Source organism: Prionailurus viverrinus, chromosome C1 (assembly GCF_022837055.1).
Source record: "Prionailurus viverrinus isolate Anna chromosome C1, UM_Priviv_1.0, whole genome shotgun sequence".
Lineage (NCBI taxonomy): Eukaryota > Metazoa > Chordata > Mammalia > Carnivora > Felidae > Prionailurus > Prionailurus viverrinus.
Window position 1 is genome coordinate 174353716 of NC_062568.1, and position 22396 is coordinate 174376111.

At 43.5% G+C, this 22396-nt stretch overlaps 1 long non-coding RNA gene across 1 annotated transcript in view; it reads left to right on the plus strand.

Moving 5' to 3' along the window:
- The first annotated feature begins 16222 nt into the window (after positions 1-16222).
- Positions 16223-22396, plus strand: part of LOC125173989 (uncharacterized) — an 86627-nt gene continuing 80453 nt past the window's right edge. The window contains exon 1 of the long non-coding RNA XR_007155214.1: positions 16223-16310. This is a non-coding gene — a long non-coding RNA (uncharacterized LOC125173989). The remainder of the gene's footprint in view (positions 16311-22396) is intronic.

The window sequence follows — 22396 nt, forward strand, 5'->3', positions numbered from 1 at the left end:
CCTAACTTTGCACTGCACTCATCTCACACCATTGTTCTCTTCCACTACATTCTCCAGTCATACAAGAACTGTTTGCAGCATATCTTTCCTACCTCCACTCTTTTTCTTTTTAATTTTTTTAAATGTTACTTATTTTTGAGAGAGAGAGGCAGGGGAGGGACAGAGAGAGAGAAGAAAACACAGAGTCTGAAGCAGGCTCCAGGCTCTTAGCTGTCAGCACAGAGCCTGATGTGGGGCTTGAACTCACAAACCTGAGCTGAAGCTGGATGTTCAGCCGACAGAGCCACCCAGGCACCCCCAACCTCCACTCTTCTATTGCAGCCATCCTCCTTTTCTGATGGAGAACTTTCTCCCCTTTTCTTTCCGTTATTCTCTTTCTCAGTCTTACTTCTTCCTGGAAGTATTGCATAATTACTCCAGCCAGAGATTCTGTTTTCCTCTGAGGTACAGAAGCACTGATACTTGGTACCACTCACTCATCATGGACAGACTTCCAGGTATGGTTATTTATTTGTGTCTTAGCTTTATCCTGCTCCCCCCATTAGACTATATGTTCCTGGAAGGAAATGATTCATTCAAGTTTGCCCACCCCCTGCTTTCAGTTAGCAGAACACTGTAGACATTCAAAAAATATCTGAAGATATGGTCTGATATGATCAGACCTCCTTTAGAGTATTGGGTCCTAGACTTGCTAATTGGTTGTCCATCTTGGGGTGAATCAAGTGTATTGTTTCTGTCCTAGCTGGAAAATACACTGTAATAGCCAATTACAAAATAAAAGAAAATTTCATGACTAGCAATATTATTTTCACTTCTAAACCTATCCTGAAATTATCACCCATTAATGAGAACAAAAGACTTTTAAAATTTGTAAAAACTATAAACAATTTGTAGTTGTTATTTAATAATATTATAAAATATTATATAATTCAATAATTATAGTGATTATTATTTCCCTTAGCTATTTAAGGGAAAGTGTGCTTATTATGCTCATGCGTATCTGTTTAATAGACATAATTACACTGTTAAGGTGTGTCTGCAGGAGATGAGTCTATTGAGTACTTCTGGGCTCTGAAATCACCCAGGACTCCTTTGCCCTCTTCTTCTGCCTCCCCCAACCTAAGCCATATAGCTGTCATTAATTCTGCATGCTAACAGCTTTGTTACCTAAATATATTATTATGCTTTTCAATTAAGGAGCCCAGGACCGTATGCAATTTGTCCAAGCTGACTCAGATACCAAGAGGCCCCACAGCCGCAAAAGGCTACAGAGGCAGCTGCAGTCTGTCCTTAGCTAGACCAGCCAGACACATCCCAGTGTCAAAGGGCTCTCCAGAGACTGAAGCCTTGGACCCTTATTGCCCACCACCTCCACTGCCAATCAGTGTGACTTGGAGAATGCCCCTGTGGCCTGGGAGTCAGATGCCTTGGTAGTAGTTCCATATTCATCTCTTGCCTATTAGAACAGTGCTCCTCAAACCTGAATGTGCCTATGAAGCACTTGGGGGTGTTGCTAATAAGCAGATTCTGTCTCATAAAGTCTGGGGTGAGGGTGGGGTGCCTGGGTGGCTCAGTTAGTTAAGTGTCCGACTTTGGCTCAGGTCATGATCTCATGGTTCATAGGTTTGGGACCCACATTGGGCTCTGTGCTGAGAGCTCAGAGCCTGGAGCTTGCTTCAGATTCTCTGTTTCCCTCTCTTTCTGCCCCTCCCCTGCTTGTGCGCATGCTTTCTCTCTCTCAAAAATAAATAAACATTAAAAAAAAAAAAGAAAGCCTGGGGTGGGGCCTGGGATTCTGCATTTTGAATGAACTCTCAGGTGACAGTAATGCTGTTGATTCATGGACCACACTTGGAGCAGCAAGGAGCTAAACTATAAACTTCCCCTCTGCGCCTCATCTTCTTTATCTTCAGGATGAAGATGCTAGATTTGGTGACCTCTGAGGACCTGTCCAGCTCTGATTTTCTGTGATTCCATAATAAATGATAATGATGGCTTTTGTAGCTGATGTTTATAGCATATTTATTCTTTTTTTAAAAAGTTTATTAAGAGAGAGCAAGCAGGGGAGGGGCAGAGAGAGAAGGAGGGAGAGAGAATCCCAAGCAGGCTCCATGGTGTTAGCACAGAGCCTGATGCGGGGTTTGAACTCACAAACTGTGAGATCATGACCTGAGCCGAATCCAAGAGTCAGATGCTTAACTGACTGAACCACCCAGGCACTCTCCATCTTTATCCTTAATAGCCAAAGTATACAGACAACCCAAACATCCATCAAACTAGTGAAAGGATGAGCAAATTGTGGTATACTCATATCATGGAAAACTACTCATTAATAAAAAGGACTGAACTATTGATATATTTGATAAATTTATCAAATACATTTGATGAATCTCAAATGTATTATGCTAAATGAAAAAAGACACAAAAGATGGCATAATATGTTATGCTATTGGTATGAAATTATAGAAAAGAAAAACTATAAGGACAGAAATCAGATCGATGGTTGCTAGGGGCTATGAGTGGGAGGGGGTATTTATTGAAAGGGGGCTTGAGCAAAGTATTATGGAAAGGGTGATGGAAATTTTCTGTGCCATGATTGTGGTGATATGTGAGTGGATACATTTGTCAAAAAATCATTGAATTATACATGTAAAATTGGTGACATTTATGCTGTGTAAATTATACCTCAAGAAAGCTGACCAAAGGAACCTCTCAAAAACCAAACCCCATAGATACTGTTCATTGAGTCTTCACAATTTGCCAGGCATTTTACAGAGATTGCACCCCTTCTTTTTACTACTCCTTCAAGTTAGAATTATCCCCACATGGGGAAGGCTAAATTCAGAGAGGAAATGACAGCTTTCAAATAAGAGGTAGGATTTGAATCCATGTCTGATGACTCCAGGACTTGGGCTACTTCTGGATGGCTGCATTGATTCTCAAATCCCTCAGTCCTTTCTTGTAGCCTAGTGAGAGCAAGTGAGCATGAGTGGGGGAGGGGAAGAGAGAGCGAGAGAGAGACAGGGACAGAAGATCCAAAGCAGGCTCTGTACTGAGATATGGAAAGAACAACCCCAATGGCCTGTCACAATTTACCTGGGAGGCTGGGATTATTATCTTCTCCATTTTGCAGATTGAGAACCTGAGGTTTATAGGGGTTGGGCAGCCTCCTTGAGGGCACACAGCTTGTTAGTGGGTAGAGATCAAGCTTGAACTCTGTTCTTCTGGCTCTCAATGCCATGTCTTTTCCTTTTTCCCACAAGCAAAGAGAGGACAGAGTCCCACCCTTGAAAAGTTTACAGGGATACAGCAAATGGCTCATAGCCTTAAAAGAGCACTGAAGGGGTGCTTGGGTGGTGTAGTCAGTTAGGTGTCCAACTCTTCATCTCGGCTCAGGTCATGATCTCATGGTTCGTGAGTTTGAGCCCTATGTTGGGCTCTGGGCTGATAGCGAGGACCCTGCTTGGAATTGTCTCTCCTCTCTGCCCCTTCCCCAATCGTTCTCTCTCTCTCTCTCTGTCTCTTTCTCTCTCTCTCTCAAAATAAATAAATAAACTTTAAAAAAAAGAACACTGAAAAACAGCTTATAGTCATGTAGACTCCAAGAGATGGCTCAGAATAAAAGGAATTCAGAGGAGAACTGAGCCAGGAATGGCAGAAGCAGTCAGGAAAGATTTCCTGGAGGAGGTGAGGCTGGGTAGGTTAGACACAGAAGTTGGGTACAGTTGGGATAGGCAGAGGTGGGGGAGTTATATTTGTGTCTACACTCCCAGCCCCCTAGGAAGACTATGATCTGAACTATGGGAAGAAGACTTGAACCATGGAGAGAACACTTGTTCTCCAACACTTGTCCAAGCCAGGCTTGGACCTGGCTAGGATGGCTGGAAAAACTCGCTGCTGTTCTCCCTCTGATTCTGTCCAGAGGAACTCTTTGGGAAGGGGAGGCAGCAGGAAGGGCATTAGCCACAGATGAGCAGAAGGGAAGTGACCCTGTCTTCAGGACCTTCCAAATGGCCCACCCCTAAGCGTCGCCAAGATGGCTAGCAGATCTATCAATTCAGGCCAGGCATCGGATCCTGTTGCCCCAGGGGCTCCAGATGTGGCCTAGAAGCTGCCGGGTATTAGCCACCCTTCCACCTCTGACCCCGTCCCACCTGGGACCAGGCTACTCTTCTGGGCACTCAGGAGGCCTATTGCCTCCAGCAGCTGGTGCAGGATTAATAATTGAGGCTCTCTCCTGAGCTTTGCGTCCATCAGGGACTAGTCCTCCTGCTGCCTGCTATTATTGTGCTCTGATCAATTAGTGGGGAAGAAATGAGGTCAGAGAGAGCAGGTGTGGGCTTGGCTTTGTTTCCGGGGAAGGGCTAGGCTGGGCTGTGGCTGGGTGGGGTGGTGATGATGAAGAGACAATTCTCACGGCTTTAGGCCATGGGCAGTAGAAAGGAGAATGGACCACAGCAAATACAGGGCTTTTAGCTCAGAGGGCTTGGCCTCACTGTTGCCAAGAGATAAAAACAGCATTTGGAAAACATTTGTGCTCCAGGCTGCGCAGGGCACTGGGATGGGCCCATTAGTCACTTAATGTCCTGGATAATAACCCTCGGCTTCTGAGAATGTCAGCTGGAAATCCAGACTCTACCAACAGTGTGGAAACAGGCCAGCATCCTTGGCCTCATGTTCAAAGCCCTCTCTATTTAGCCAACCAATCCTACTCGCTTCATCTATAACCTTCTCTCATGTGGCTCTATGCTCCAGCAACCTGAGCATGTCCTGGGCTCTCTTATTTCCTTTCCTTTGCTTAAAATGCTGCTCCCTTCTGCCCTACTGTGTTCCATCTCTGCCTGTTAAAATCCTCCTCATGTCATATACTAGCTTCTTCATGAAGTTTTTCTTATAGTCTCTATCAGCAGTTGTCTTTTGCCTCTGACCTACAGGATGCTAACAACATCTTACCTTATATTAAGGGAATTTGAACTTGTTCTCCTTTTCCTGTTCAAGAGCACTGGAATCACAGAAGACCATGACATGTCCAGTTCTCAACAGCTGGCCTTGACTTTCTAGCACACAGTAGGTCTGAGGAACTGTGTTAAATCTAATACCCATCTGTACACATGCAGTCTATTTCTCTATATCACTCTGAACACATGAATGAGCAACTTTTTTCACCCATCGATGCTTTTGCATTTGCTCTTCCCTTGGCTTAAGTACCCTTCCTTGCTTTTTTCTCTGGCAAGATCCAGCTCCACATCAGGTTAATCTGTGCTCTCTCTGTATCTTGAGCTCCTGTCTTTGATGTTATCATTCACACTGTGCTGTGAATAAGGCAGGCATTTTCCTCTCAAAAGACTTACAGCTTAGCAAGCAAGCAAACAGCTACAGCACAGTCTTCAAATCCAGGGTTGACTCTCAAGCTTCAGGCTTTGGTGTCATAAAAATTCAAATAGTATAAAAGGGTAGCTAACAAAAGGTTTATCTTCTCCAAAACCAGAGCTGCTGCTATACTGCACAACTCCAGGCAGGCCATTGCCACTGTGGTCTAGACACGTGGCTCCACCTGGGCTTGTATAGTACACAGGCTTTACAACCATATCTGGCAGTCCTGCTCCAATCCCTCAGCTGAAGTTCCATTCCCCAGAGGTAGCACTGTTACATTTCTTGTGTATCATTTTAGATGCTTTACACATACCAAGCATTTGTGAGTGTGTATCCTTTCTTTACACACATCGGATTATGTTATACACAATCTTTTGCATCTTGTTTTCTTAATATATCTTGAAAATAACTTTATATCAGAACATCCGGGGATCTACTTCATTATTTTCAATACTAGCACACTATTCATATTATATGTGTGTACCATAATTTAATTACTCCCCCATTGATGAACATTTAGGTTGTTTCCAATTTATCTTAACACTCTAAACAGTACTGCCACAAACACCTTTATAGGTATATCTTTGAAAGCTTTTGGTGAGTTAGTTGTCTGTGGGATAAATTCCCAGAAGTTGAATTGGTGAGTCAAACAGAAACATGTGTTTCAAAGTTTGATGCACATGACCAAATTTCCCTTCAAAGACTGAGCTAAGCCTTCTAATATAAGTAGGAACTAGTAAGGTAAAGGCCTGAGCATAATGAGCAGCATGAGTAGAGGCATGACGGCTTGATAGAACACAGGCTGCTTGGAAAAAATGAATTGTACTGTGTGGCTGAACTATAAAGCAAAAATTGCATGGTGAGTGATGGGGCTAACCTCTCTGAGGCAGGGGCCAAGTCACTCAGGTATTGGTCTAAATCTCAGGGGTTGGCACCCTATGGCTTGCTGGCCAAATCTGGCTCCCTGCCTATTTTTATAAACAGAATTTTATTGAAACATTCCACACCCATTTGCTTACTTATTGTCAATGGTTGCTTTTGCTACAATGGCCCAGCTGAGTGGTCGCAACAGAGTATAGATATCCCACAAAGCCTAAAATATTTACTACCTGGCTCTTTATAGAAAACGTTTGCTGTTCTAACTAGTAATACCAGCCTGAGAACAGTGGCAGGCATTGGAGAGTTTCAAGGAGTAGAGGGACATGGGTCAGATTTGCATTTTGAAAAGACCACCATTGCTGTGTAGTGAGGATGGGGGTTGGGAGGTGTCTGAAGGTGCAGGAAGAAGGCTGGTGCAGGACTCAGGTGAAAGATTATGCCCCGGATTAAGGCAGAAGCATTGTGGATGAAGAAAGGAACATGGATTCAGTAGTGCTTGAAGAATAGCTGGGTTTCTGAGTGAGGAAGGTCCACTAGAGAAGTCAAGGATGTTTGGGAAGATGCTGTGTTCTGGTGTTGACATGTATGACAGACGAGTCAGGCACCCAAATCCACTGACTCCATTCTAGCTGCTGGTGCCAGTGCTTGGAGTGTGACTGCTCTGGACCAGGGTCTCTGGTCTCCCTTAGGTTGAAAGACCAATGTCTTCCAACCTTTAAGTCGGCATCGTCACAAGGAGACCCTTATAAGGGGTTTCTTATAAGGATATGCTCAATTTTTATCTTCTCTTAGAGCACCAATTCAGCTTTGATTTTTAAATGTAACCCTTCTTGATTTTCTGCCCATTTAGAAGCTCATCATTGAGATGACTCAAATGATGCATGAAGTGGTGAGGAACTTGAACTCATGGCATAGATTGGGCTGCTATTTTGCTTTTACCCAGTTCCATGAATGTAATCTTCTGGTCTCTTCCAACAAGAGAATACTTTCCCCCCTCTTTGAGCCAGTGGGGGTATCCTATTCAAATCAGAACGGTTAAGTATAAAGAGGAGGTAAAGAACTGGGAATAATGATTCACTAGAATTTAAAAGGATAATGACAAAGGATATTTTTTTAAGTTTATTTATTTTGAGAGAGAGTGTGAGTGGGCAAAGAGAATCCCAAGCGGACTCCACACTACCAGAGCAGAGCCCAATGCAGGGCTCAAATTCACAAAGCTGCAAGGTCATGACCTAAGCTGAAACCAAGAGTCAGACACTTAACTGACTGAACCACCCAGTCACCCCAGGATAATGACAAGGGATCTTAAGCGTGCATTGGAATCAGCCTCTTCAGAAGTCGGACTCATAATCACTGTTGTCTGAGTCATAAGAATTATGTCCTAATGACAACACAAGACAGACCATGGTTGTCCAGGTAAAGGTGGAAAATAAAGAACAAGTATAATTCAGTGAGGCCTGTGGTAGTAATTTCTCTGCCTTTTAAAACAGCAGTCTGGGACATCCTCTGAAAGTATAAAGGTTGACCTGAACAGAGAAGAGAGAAGAAGGGAGAAGGAGGGACAGACAGCAAAGGACGGAGAGAATGAGAAGCAAGTGAGTAAGAATGGAGATGGAGAAGAGGAAACTGAATAAGTTCCTGTGCATAGGAGGTACAGGTGAGGTATTTATTGTGCCAGGAACTCCAAACTGATGACTAATTTATTCTGTATAATAACTCTGAAGTGTGGGTTGTATCATCATCACCTTATGCACAAGGAAGCTGAGGTTCAAAAAGAACGAGTGGCAGAAGTGGGGCATTAACCCAGGACTGACTCCCAAATCTGTGCTCTTTCTCCCACCCTCCATAGGGCCAAGAGTGGGTAATGGGTAGACTAGGGTAGAGGGAAGAGAATTTAGGAAGGCAACAGGGCTGGAGAAGTCTAACAAAATCCAAGCGCTTGCCAAGCCCGGCCACTCATGCCTGAGCAGCTGGCTGATTTTTCATAAAATAAAAGAAGTCCCTGAATTGAGAAATATGTGTGTCTCCTAGATTGGATTGTGCAGTGAACAGTAGCCAGAGCGAGCAGTAATCCATCACGGCCTGGCGTTGGCGGGTGCTGCCAGCCGGAGCCCTGGTGGAACTGTTGTGAAGGTGACCTTGGGAGAGAGCCAGGGTCCAACCTCTAGCTGCCTCCTGGGAGCCTGGGCATGGGATGGAAGGAAATGGGGTGACAAGTTCCCTCCTCCCTACTGCTGAGCTATTTTCCTCCATTTTCTTTTCAGTATTTTACATGTTGCACCAATGCTGGTCTGGCATCAGCTGGCCAGGTCCCAGGAGGTGAGGATGGGGCTGACCTGGAGAGATGGATTGAGCCAGCAAGACCCCAAATCCTACACATCCCACACTGAGACTCAATTTATCAGCCCTTGTGACCCCAGACCTAACTGTCCTCCCTTGTTGGCTGAATTCCTTGTGTGGAGCCAATTGGCCCGAGATGAGCCCTGGAGGGCATCACTTCACTTAGGGAAGGCCAATGGTTAAGGATTCTCTGCAGTCAGTCAGACCTGGCTTGGTTGCCTATTTACTATCTGTGTGGCTCAGACATGCTATTAACTTCCTAGCCTCAGTTTCTTCATCTGTAAAATAAGAATTCTTAGTATACTTGAGAGAAAAAAATAAGATAATGTAGATAAATAAAGCCATTAGTTAAATGCCTGATGCACAGTATCTTGACAAAATGGTAGTTATAATTATTTCCTTTATTCTTCAAGGTCACCATGGCAGATGGGGATTATCTATCTTATTTTACAGGGATCCAGAAATGTGCCCCTCTGTGCCTTTGAGGATTTAGAAAAGACAGAGAACAAAAGACTTGCTTTCTGGAACCCATATAAACCTTGATATTTTATGTTCTGCAACACTGTTGGGCTTTCTGGTCTCCTGCATTCTTGGCTACCATAAACTGAGTGCTCGCCATGTTCCAGGTACTGCATTAAACTCTTCTCAAACATTAGCACTAGCTGCTGTAACAAAAAACCCATGAAAGCATATGGTTCAAACACTATGAAAATTTATTTCATTCTCAGGTCAAGTCCAGGATGGGTGTTCCTGATTGATAGGAAGCTCTCCTCCAGCTGGTGAGTCAGAGACCCCGGCTCCTTACATATTGTGGGTCTGTCAGGTTCATCTCATCTACGCCCAGTGGCAGAAGGAGGAAAGAGCACAGAGGATGGAGGTTTTTGTGTACCAGGTCAGGAAGTGGCACACATCACTTCTACTCATGTTCCATTTGCTGGAATTCAGTCATGTGGTTTCTCCTAATGACAGAAGACTGGGAAGTTTAGTCTAGTGATGTGCCCAGGAGAAGAAGACATGGGTTTGGTAAAGAGCTAGGAAGTCTCTGTCATGTGTCATCATTCTGTTTTATTCTTACAACAATTGAGGGAGGGAGTGAGGGAGGGAGAGAGAAAGGGAGAGAGAGAAGAGAGATTGCTCCTTCTGTCTTAGCCAGCACTTTGCCATGAATTCCTTTTCAATCTTCCAATATCTGCCTGGCCCTTTAACCCTGATGATCTCAGTGGAACCCCTTTTCTTCTTTCCTTTCCCCACCAATTTCCCTTGTTCTAATTATTTCCTATAGGGTGCCAGATATTTTTATGATATTCAAATGCATCTTATAAAGGGTTTTCTGTTCTTTATCTTACAGTAGATGGTGAGAGTTATCTATAACAATAGGCAAAACTTACTGAGTGCTGATAATGTGTTTTTCCAAGCATTTTATACATATTAACTCATTTAATCTTCACAACCATTTATGAGGTAAGTTCTATAAGAATCCGATTTTACAGATGAGAAAACTGAACTACAGAAAGGTTAAGTAACTTGTCCAAGGCCACTCAATGGTGTAGCCAGAACTGGAATCCAGTCAGTCTGGCTCCAGAAATCTCTGCTGTGGACTATATTATTATTGAGTAGTATTGTGTGTCAGACTCAGAGCTAAATGCTCCATATGGATTAACTACAAACCTATGAGGAGTAGATAATTGTCATTGTCCTTACTTTACATATAAGGTGCTCCAGGCTCAGAGGTGTTAAACAACCTGTCCAAGGTCACACAGCTATTAAGTGACAGGTCTGAATGAGACCAAAGTCTAAACTCTAAGAACAGTGAGATTGTATTTTCATTCCCACGGGGAAGAAGAAGGATTCATTTTATTTTTTTATTATTTATTTATTTTTTTAAATGTTTTTTTTAATTTATTTTTTTTTAATTTTTTAAAATTTACATCCAAATTAGTTAGTATATAGTGCAACAATGATTTCAGGGGTAGATTCCTTAGTGCCCCTTACCCATTTAGCTCATCCCGCCTCCCACAACCCCTCCAGTAACCTTCAGTTTGTTCTCCATATTTATGAGTCTCTTCTGTTTTGTCCCACTCCCTGTTTTTATATTATTTTTGTTTCCCTTCTGTTATTTCATCTGTTTTGTCTCATAAAGTCCTCATATGAGTGAAGTCATATGATTTTCATCTTTCTCTGACTAATTTCACTTAGCATAATACCCTCTAGTTCCATCCACGTAGTTGCAAATGGCAAGATTTCATTCTTTTTGATTGCCAAATAATGCTCCATTGTATATATATACCACATCTTCTTTATCCATTCATCCATCGATGGACATTTGGGCTCTTTCCATACTTTGGCTATTGTTGACAGTGCTGCTATAAACATGGGGGTGCATGTGTCCCTTCAAAACAGCACATCTGTATCCCGTGGATAAATGCCTAGTAGTGCAATTGCTGGGTCATAGGGTAGTTCTATTTTTAGTTTTTCGAGGAACCTCCATACTTTTTCCCAAAGTGACTGCACCAGCTTGCATTGTCACCAACAATGCAAAAGAGATCCTCTTTCTCCGCATCATCGCCAACATCTGTTGTTGCCTGAGTTGTTAATCTTAGCCATTCTGACAGGTGAAGGTGGTATCTCATTGTGGTTTTGATGTGTATTTCCCTGATGATGAGTGATGTTGAGCATTTTTTCATGTGTCGGTTGGCCATCTGGATGTCTTCCTTGGAGAAGTGTCTATTCATGTCTTTTGCCCATTTCTTCACTGAATTATTTGTTTTTTTGGGTGTTGAGTTTGATAAGTTCTTTATAGATTTTGGATACTAACCCTTTATCTGATATGTCGTTTGCAAATATCTTCTCCCATTCTATCGGTTGCCTTTTAGTTTTGCTGATTGTTTCCTTCGCTGTGCAGAAGCTTTTTAGAGGTCCCAGTAGTTCATTTTTGCTTTGTTTCCCTTGCCTCCAGAGATGTGTTGAGTAAGAAGTTTCTGTGGGCAAGATCAAAGAGGTTTTTGCCTGCTTTCTCCTCAAGGATTTTAATGGCTTCCTGTCTTACATTTAGGTCTTTCATCCATTTTGAGTTTATTTTTGTGTATAGTATAAGAAAGTGGTCCAGGTTCATTTTTCTGCATGTTGCTGTCTAGTTTTCCCAGCACCACTTGCTGAAGAAACTGTCTTTATTCCATTGGATATTCTTTCCTGCTTTGTCAAAGATTAGTTGGCCATACGTTTGTGGGTCCATTTCTGGGTTCTCTATCTGTTCCATTGATCTGAGTGTCTGTTCTTGTGCCAGTACCATACTGTCTTGATGATTACAGCTTTGTAGTATAGCTTGAAGTCCGGGATTGTGATGCCTCCTGCTTTGGTTTTCTTTTTCAAGATTGCTTTGGCTATTCGGGGTCTTTTCTGGTTCCATACAAACTTTAGGATTATTTGTTTTAGCTCTGTGAAGAGTGCTGGTGTTATTTTGATAGGGATTGCATTGAATATGTAGATTGCTTTGGGTAGTATTGACATTTTAACAATATTTGTTCTTCCTATCCAGGAACATAAAATATTCTTCCATTTTTTGGTGTCATCTTTAATGTCTTTCATAAGATTCCTATAGTTTTCAGTGTATAGATTTTTCACCTCTTTGGTTAGATTTATTCCTAGGTATTTTATGGGTTTTGGTGCAATTATAAATGGGATCGATTCCTTGATTTCTCTTTCTGTTGCTTCATTGTTGGTGTATAGGAATGCAACCAATTTCTGTGCATTGATTTTATATCCTGCAACTTTGCTGAATTCATGGATCAGTTCTAGCAGTTTTTTGGTGGAATCTTTGGGTTTTCCATATAGAGGATCATATCTGGGAAGAATGAAAGGTTGACCTCCTCCTGGCTGATTGGGATGCCTTTTATTTCTTTATGTTGTCTGATTGGAGAGGCTAAGCCCTCCAATATTATGTTGAATAACAGTGGTGAGAGTGGACATCCTTGTCTTCTTCCTAACCTTAGGGGGAACACTCTCAGTTTTTCCCCATTGAGGATGATATTAGTGTTGGCTCATTCATATATGGCTTTTATGATCTCGAGGTATGCTCCTTCTATCCCTACTTTCTTGAGGGTTTTTTTTTATCAAGAAAGGATGCTGTATTTTGTCAAATGCTTTCTCTGCAACTATTGAGAGGATCATATGGTTCTTGTCCTTTCTTTTATTGATGTGATGAAGGAAGAACTCATTTTAAAGAATGGGAAGGCATATGGTTAGTGTGTCATTTCAGGTGGTTTGTGTATATTTTAGAGAGGGAGAGCAAGCACTGAGGAAATGGAAGGCCCTCCACTTTGTTGACTGTGACAAGGAATATTGAATCCTTCTGAGTCCCACTTGCATTCTTGCACTCAGGAGCCTATATCACCTTGCAGAAAACTTGTGCATGTTAGCATTTGAAATACTCATGTGTAAATCCCAGATTTGCCTTTGATCTTGAATGAGACTGAGTCTTATTTTCTTATTTCTAAAGTGGTGATACTACAGTCTGTCTGCATTTTAGGTAGGTGTGTGTGTGTGCGCACGTGTGTGTGTGTTGTCCTTTAGAGAGTCTGGAACACAGTAGGTACGTAATAAATGGTTGCTCTTGTGTGACAGCTGAGGGGTTGGATAGCTGGCTTAATACCACAGAACAGAAGGTGGGTTGAGAACAGAAGAGCTATCCTCAGGTGAGGTGCAGAACAGTCCTCCTTTAAAGGTGAGGAAACAGTCTAGGGGGCAGGCGATTTACTTTCCCAAGGTCACACGGCCAGTTAGTGGTGGCAGCAGGACTCCTGGCCCAGAGATCTTTCCAGAGCTCAGCCTCAAATAACAGCCTTTGGATTCTACACTTTTCAGCTCTTCTCTGATGGGTTGAATGATGATCCAGGGGCCCCTAAGAATTACTCTGGCCCACATCCTTTGTTGAAAGATAAATAGTGAGTGAACCTTCTGCAGTGAGTTGGAACTACTTCTCCCTTTCTTTTGCAAGGTCTGGGGGGTCACAATGGGTGACTCCAATAAATAGCAACGGTCTGGGAGCTGTACTGTGAGGACCCATCAGTAATTTTCTTATTTGTTGGCTAAATGCATGAAGATAAAACTCCTCACCTATCACATTACCCTTGACTCTTAGATGTCTTCAAGGTTAAAGGTTGCCTTGTTCTAGAAGCTGAAATATTCCTGTTGGCCAAGTCTGGCCTTATGTGGCTGATGTTCTTCTGAGATAGTGCTGCCCACTCACATCCCCTGGCTTCCATACTCCATCTCACTGGTCATTCACCTCCCTGACCAGCCATCATCTTCCCTGACCTGAAGCCTGCTACAGCCTCTACTTGGCCTCACTGCCTCCCCCATTGGCTCTTTAGCCCACTATCTACACTGAAGCCAGAATTAGATTTCTTGCCATCACTTGCCTGTTTAAGAAACACTTTAAGGGACTGCCTGGGTGGCTCAGTTGGTTGATCATCCAACTTCAACCCAGGTCATGATCTCATGGTTCATGAGTCTGAGCCCTGTATTGGGCTGGCTGCTGTCAGAGCCCGCTTTGGATCCTCTGTGCCCCTCTTTCTCTACCCCTCCCATGCTCATGCTTTCTCTCTCTCTCTCTCTCTCTCTCTCTCTCTCTCTCTCTCTCTCAAAATAAATAAACATTAATAAAACGAAGCCTTCTGGTCCCTCCTGCATCATTTCCCACATTCGTGCTGGCCCCAATCCCTCAACAGGCCCCACACATTTTCAGGTCCTTGTTCTCACTGCCTGCACTACTGGCTCCCTTCAGCTGCCTGGTCCAAACTCCAAGCCCTAAAAAAAATACTTTCCCTTCCCGTAACTGCTCAGATCCTTCTGCATGGGACTCTTAGCATGCTTTGCTCTTGTCTCATTGGGTGGTAACTGATGTTGACCTCTTTGCTTGGCTTCTTAGTTCCCCACTGGGCACTAGATTCCTGGAAGACAAGGCATGGTGTGTCTAGGTGTAATGGCTGGGTTGTTTGTCAAACTGAGCCCAGCTGATTGCCAAAATATGGAAATATTTTTGTACTATTTGGCAATAGCTATCCTGGCCTTTCCCCCAGGACCCTTAGCCTTCCTGTGGTCCAGCAAGTAAAGACTTAATACTGGGCATAGCTGAGGGCTCCCACTTGGTCAACCTGGCTGTTACATTTCTAATTTCACTATGAAAAACCTTTCACAAGGAATGGGACCCATTTCGTTCTTCTCTACCAGATGAACACCCCAGGTTCCTCCAAGGTCTTGACTTTATGAAGAGTCTTGAGCAGTGGCTTGGGAGCCCCTGCTCTCTGGAAAGTAACAGAAGCCTTCCCTTCAAGATGCCCAGGTCTGAGAGCATGGGAAAGTGTGGCCCTTCTCTGGTGGCCTAACATGGAGGCAGGTATTAACAGCTTGAGATTTCAGGACCAAAGGCTGTGGAGGGCTTGATAATTCCGCTCAGTTATGGAACCCATACTGCATGCCTGGCACCAAGTGAGGCACTGGGCCTCTAGAGCTACATCAGGGTAGACCTTTTGGAGTTCACAGCCTGGATGGGGAGACAGGCATGTAAACAAACAATGACAGCATGGGGTCATGATAGAGGTGGGTGTGCGATGGGGCCTTGAGAGGCCCAGAGTCAGGGAGGGCCACTTGGAGAATAGAGAAGGCCAGCTGGACTTGAGTTCTGAAGGACTGCACAGAGGAGTCTTTCCCTGAGCCCAGGGTCACCCCTTCTAGACCACTACCCTCCTAGAGCAGCAATGCCCAGTCATTGCTCTGTCTCTGTCATTGCTGGTCTTCTCCTGTCAAACCACAGTGTGAAAACAACAATAATCAAAACTTAGGGGTGCCTGAGTGGCTCAGTTGGTTAAGCGTCTGACTCTTGATCTCAGCTCAGGTCATGATCTCATGGTTGTGACATGGAGCCCTGCATTGGGCTCTGTGCTGACAGTGCAGAGACTGCTTAGCATTCTCTCTCCTCTCTCCCTCCCTGTTCCTCTCTTCTTCTCTCTCTCAAAATAAATAAACATTAAAAAAGCTTAAATTGTGCTTACCATGTATAAGTGCTTTATATATAATAACCCATTTAATCTTCACAGTGATCCTATGAGGCAGCTGCAATAAATGTTCCTGTTTTATAGATGGGGAAACTGAGGCAAAGAATATTTTTGTAATTTGTCCGAAGTTGTGGAGGGAGAATGTGGCAGAGCAGCTAGGCAGCCTAGTTCTAGCATAGAGGTATTTTAGCCACCATACCACTCTACCTCAAACCATCTCCAAATATCACAGCTGGGGTCCTCATCTCTGTGGTGAGAACATGAGGTGGTCTTTTCCTCTGGAATGTATCATGTGGTTTGTAGTCCCCACAGTCTCAGGCACCTTTTGACACAAGCTCCTTGAGATCCCAGGTGCTACATGTATCTGTTGGAGCTCACAGTGAGGGTTTAGCCATGGGCAATCGCAACCCCCCCCCCACTCCCACCCTCGAAGCCAGCATAACATCACAACCTACAAGAGCTCCAGGAGCCCAGGTCTAACAGAGGATTCCCAAACCTGCAAGAGTCATTATTGCCCAAGCTGGCCTCACCCTTTCTTGCATCTGTGTCCTCACAATGCTCCCTCCTCTTCTTTCACAGGAGCCTGCATGGAGGAGGTGACATCTAAGTTGGATTGTGAAGGGTGAGGAGTTTTTCATGCAGAGGAGAGGAGCACAAACCTTTCAGGTAGAGAGAGCTTCCCAAGCACAGACTAGCACTGGGAGTGTGAAATAGTATGATGTGTTTGGGGAATGAGGAGAGTCAGCGTCAATGATGAGGCTGGGAAGGTAAATAGAGGATATGACCTTTGCCTTCAGTCATTGGGCAATGGGGAGTCACTGAAGAATATGGAATAGTGGAATTGCATGGACGTATTGGTGTTTTAGACATACCATAGAGCATGGTTTCCTAGGAATGGACTGGCGGTGGGGCAGCCAGGAGGGAGGCTGTGCCATAGTTCTTATACAATAATAACTTAAATTAACATGGTGAAAGAGAAGGGGGCAGCCAAGAAATGCTTCTAAGGACTTGAGACTGCTGATTGTGGGGTGAAGGCAGGAGGAGTTGGCCCCTGGCTCAGGCTCCTGGCTTGGATGACTTGGGGCTGGTGCCAGGAGAAGGGATACATTTGGGTATAAAGTAGTGAGATCTATCTATTTTGGACAGTGACTCAGGTGGGGCCCAGGTGCCAATGTGCCCTGGATTGTTACCTACACAGGTGAGCTCAAGAGTGGGCTTTGGTCTAGAAATAAAGATCCTAGAGTCCTCAGAGGAGGGAAGAATGTGAAGCCATGGGAGGGGGTAAAATTCCCTAAAGAGAAGGTGCCAATGACACCATGAAGGAGAACCAGAGAGTGGACCCTGAGGGAGGCTAGCAGTTCAGGGGCAGGCCACATGGATGATATCTTCAAACTGTCAGGTATGAGTCATTCATTCAACAGACTGATCACTTCCTATCTGCCAGGCTCTGTTCTTTATGCTATGAATGCAGCAGAAAGTGAGAAAACCTCTGACCATGGAGGTACATTCTAGTGGAGAGAGGTGGACATAAACCAAAGTAAAATATGTAGCAGGACAGGTGGTGGTTAAGTGTTCTGGAGGCTAATTAAGCAAAGGATGGGGGGTGGCTAGGGAGGGTTGAAGTGGAGAGCTGCAATTGTAAATGTGGGGGCCTCATTGAGGTTATATTTGAACAAAGATTTGAAGGAGGTGAGTGAGGTGAATATCTAGGGGAAGACTTCTAGGAAGAGGAAACAGCAAGCGGTCCTAAAGTAGGCTGTGCATGGCACGTGGGAAGAATAGCTGGGAGGCCATGCAGTTATCACCAATATTGTATAAGTATTATTGTTATATAGTTATTATATAAATTTTTAGTATCTACCCCTGCTCTGTACTGCAATGATTTTTGTAGAGGTGATCTTGGGCAAGTCCCTTAACCTCTCTGTACCTCAGTTTCCTCATCAGTAAAATGGGGATAATAGTAGTATCCACTTGTTGGTTAGATCAGATGAGTTAGTATATGTAAGGTACTTTGCATAGCACCTGGTACAGAGTATTTGCTGCTACTACTAGTATCACTATTAATATTTTTATAATCATCATCTCCTTCTCTCTAGACTTCAAGCCCTTTGAGGACAATGGCTGTATGTGGTTCTTCCCTGCAGCCCAGAGCCAACCCAGGGCAAGGCTTCACAGTGTAGGCTCTATAAGGGAGTTTTTGGATAGAACAAATAGAAAAACAAAAGGCAGGACATAGAAGGAGCCAGGTCTCTGGTGGCGCCCCCACCCCCCAGCTCCCCAGACCCCACAGAGCTGGCCAGGGCCTGGGCGGCTGGGGCTTGAAGCAGGCCCGAACTCCATGTGCATGTGGAGCCTCCAGGCCTGACAATCTATTTGTTATTAGGGTAATAAATAAACAAGTTGCTTGTCAGCACAGGGACTGGCACGAGCGCCTTAGAAGATAAATGCTGCCTCTGAAATAGACAAATATTTACCATACTCCAGACGAAGTTGTCAGCCCTGCTAAAGGCCTCCGGGGCTTAGAATTAAAGTGAACATTGAGATTTTTTTTCTACCCTAATGGAAATATATAGCATACTTCTTCATAACAAAGAATGTGTAGCTGCCTGTCCTTGAGCACCTACTGTGTTCTGGGGCTTTCCATCACACTCATCACAATCCTCTGGGGTAGGAATTGTGATCACCACATTACAGATGAGGAAATTGACACTTGAATGAGTGAAGTGACTTGCTAAAGGCCACACAGTGAAGGCTGAGATTTGAATCTGATCCCTAGCCCAGGCTCTGGGTTGGAATTTCCTGTAGCCAGTATGTCAAGATCCTTAGCTCAGTGGGAGGAGTGATAGGCACAAAGACGGGCTCCTCTCCACCTTATTACTCTGGGCTCACTTCTACTTTCATGGTACAGACAAATGAGGTTCTTAAAGGACTGTGTGCCTGAATGAGGTTGTCCCAGGAGGATGGCAGATGTTGTGTGAGTTTTAAAACTACAGAGCATTAGAGCTGGGAGAGGCTTTATAGTTCCTTGTACAAATGGAGACCAAGGTCTAGCCCAGCCCTGATATGTTAACTTCTGCTGTGTGTGCAGGAATCATGTGACATGATCCCCACTTCACAGATCAGGAAATTAAGACTTAGAAGACTAGCAACTTGTCCAAAGTTACATTGCCATGAAATGGCAGCCCCAGGGTTCCAAAGTGGAGCATCTCCAGAGTGTGTAGGTAGAGTGAATGGGTCACCTACATGCCAGGCTGTCAAGATTCACTCCTGGTTCTGTCATTTATTAGCTGCATGACCTTGGGCAAGTTACTTAGCTCTTTGTGCCTCTATTTTCTTATCTGTAAAATAGACATACTAGTAACTTACCTTGCAGGGTTGTTGGGAGACTGAAAAAGTATGTATAAAGTACTTATACTCTGACATATAGCAAAAATATTAGTAATTATTATTTATTACAAATATTAGTTAATTATTATTATCATTATTGAGCTGTTTGTGTGTCATTCATTCAGCAAAATTTATAGGTGTCTGAAGCAGATGCTGTCAGTGCCCACACATATACCCCCAGAATTTACCATTTCTGAGCATAACGGGCAGGCCAGAAGTACCAGGGTGTTAGCATACAGAACAGCTTTCAGCCAATAAGTAATGGCAGCTGGTGGATACATACCCCAGCTCTCTCACCCCTCAGGTGGGATATCCTGAGACAGAAGTTCTACACTGGTTCCTGCAGTTACGTTCCACCAACTCGCAGAGGTAACTTGCTTAAAAATACACCCTCTATTGGTGCTTTCTTTCCTTAGCTCACTTCCCAATATCCCTTCTAGAGTTTCCTGAAACCACTTTCCAAATACACTACCTGCAGTTTAATCCTTGTTTTAGAATCTGTTTCTGAAGAAACCCAAACTCAGGTAGTTTCTAATGTGTATCAGATCTTATGTTTGGGGCTGAGTAGGCAGGTGAAGTAGAGTGGGAAAATGAGGAGAGAATTCCTGGCAGAGGGAACAGCATCTGCAAAGGCACAGAGATATGAATTGTGTTTGGTGAAGTGTGAGGAGAGGAGTATTGCTGGGCTAGTTTGACTTTTACTTTGGCTGTGATATGGACAGGTTTAGGAAAGATCCCTCAGATGGCCATAAGGAACACTCTGCCCAGACAGTAGTCTCAATTTAATATTTGAGGAACGTCTGCAAAAAGTGGGGTGTTCATCTGCATTTTTCCTGTAAGGTTCCAAAGGTGTTCATCAGCTTAAGGTTGGTTTTAAATAGTTGAATTTCATTAGAAAAACACTATAATTGCTGATGGACCTCATTATGAAAGGTTCAGCCTAGAGACTGTGAGGGCATCTGAACATTCTTTGAACATTCTTTGGTACAGGCAAGAGGCTCAGCTCAGTCCTAGAAATGATCTCTGCCTCCCTCAAAGAGCAGGGACAGGGTCTGTCCTCTTCCTCTCTCTGAACCCCTGAACAAGGCTTTCTTTTCCTCATGTTCCTCCTCCAAGAAGCATCTCTTCTACATATAAATCACTGCTCTTCTCAAGTCCCTGAAGTTCCTTTTGGATGTGTACTCTCTTTCAGTTCAGCAAACAGTTCCTGAGTTGTACTTGAGTGGAACTCTTGAGCAGGCCCTGGAGACCCAAGGATGCCTCAGATGTGAGTCTGTGCCTCCAGGGAAAACTCTCACTCTGGAAGAAGAGATGGGCATGTAAACTGACAGTGATTTATATGGTGAGGAAGATGTCACAACAGAAAGGCAGAGGGAGGGATTAATAAAATCTAGGGAACAGGTCATGGAAAGCATCTCAGAGCCAATGTAATCTAAACAGGGTTTTGAAGGATGCAGAAAAGTTGGGTACTGCTCTTCCTTGACTAGGTGTGTGCCTTCATAGAGAATGAGCATCAGACTCTGCCACACTTTCAACTTCTTCCCCTAATTCAGACTCCTCCAAAGCTAGATATGCTCAGGCTCTATCCCCATCCTCAGCCACACCTTGAGTCTCACCCCATTCTGGTGGGAAGAGAAAGTAGCTGAGAGCCTGGGACCAGCACTGCCCCACCCCCATCCTCACTTTGCTTTTGAATTCCTGAGCTGGAGCTCCTGTCCCAACTATATGAACTCTGGGTATTCTTTAGTTTCTCCCAGTGAAACTCTTGTATTTTATTATCTAATTTATTTTGTCCTCACAATATTAGATAGGCCCACAATATTGGATAGGTGGAGCAAAGGTCTCAGGGTCACACAGTCAGGTAATGTTTGAGCAGATCCTTGGACCTGGGACTGGCTGAGCCCATGGTGCCATTCTAATAAATCAATTTGTTAAAGCCTTGGAGATGCTAAAACATTTGGATAGAAGATTCTAAAGTTGCTGAATATCTCAACAATCAACCTGGCTTCAATCTTACCTTCTTTCTACTAACAAATTTTCAATTTGTGATAATTCAGAATTTGTGAGCTGGCCTGAAATTTACCTTTGCCTTTGCCATGAAAAGTATCAGCAGAGGTACATATTTTTGAAGAAAAAAGCCCTGCTATTTGGATGTTTAATTGACACTAAATGTATCAACATTATGTGCCCATGGCAAAGATTTATATTCATTCATAAGAGTTAGCTATTCTAAGCATGGTTTTGATGGGCAGTAGAATATGCCACTTGTAGAGATATGGGGGAAGAACATATTTCCTTGCTTTCATCCTGTAATTCACACTTTTATTTGTCAGAGGCTCTGAGCCTCTGCCCCACAGCCAGTCACACTAATTCTGATTATTTATTTTTCATGTACTTTTATAATGGGACAGTCCTCTGCCCGTGCCAATTGCTGTGCCATTACTCATGTTGAAGATGAAGGCAAAGTGGTTAAGGAGAAGAGAATTGAAGTCCAATCATAGATTCCCCCACTGACTTTATGTGTCCTTGCACAAATTTTTTAAACTTCTTGAATGTCATTCAAGTCTCTACTTTGGCTTAACTTCCTTTTATAGCTCCAGCTTCTGCTTATATTCCATAGATTACCTAAACCCTTCAGTCAAACATGCTTACTTCCCATTCCAGGAACATGCTCCATTCTTTCCTCCTTCCTCCTTCACTAGGAATGCTCTTTCTTTGCCTTAAAATCCCATGAAAAATGGGGCATCTGCATGGTGCAGTTGGTTAAGCGTCTGACTCTTGATCTCAGTTCAGGTCATGATCTCATAGTATGTGAGTTTGAGCACTGCATCTGGATTTGTGCTAATGGTGTGGAGACTTCTTGGGACTCTGTCTCTCCTTCTCTCTGCCCCTCTCCAGCTTGTGCTCTCTCTCTCTCAAAATAAATAGACTTTAAAAATTAAAAAAAAATCCCATGTATCTTTCAAGACTCGGATGAGAGGCTATTTTCTCCATAAAGCTTTCTTCTCAGCTGGCTGTGAGCCTCCCCTATCATCTCTTTGAGAGATTTTTAGTCACATCCTACCTGGCATTAGAATTCTTGTAGACATGTCTTTTTCCTATTACTAGATTATAAGCTCCTTGAAGGCAAAGTCAATATTTTCTATATACTTATAAATCCACATTATAGACTTGGGTGTACAGATGTAAGTGGAGAAGTTGGAATTTATACTTGGGGGTTCTGACTGCAAAGCCCCTGCTTCTGTATCCTATGGAATGGATAAAATAACTTCAATTTCAAATGCTGATAGTATTTTGTACTTTGTGTTACCTGTAAAGATGAATCGTAAACTCTGAAGTTCTGTCATTCTCAGGAGATTATGGGA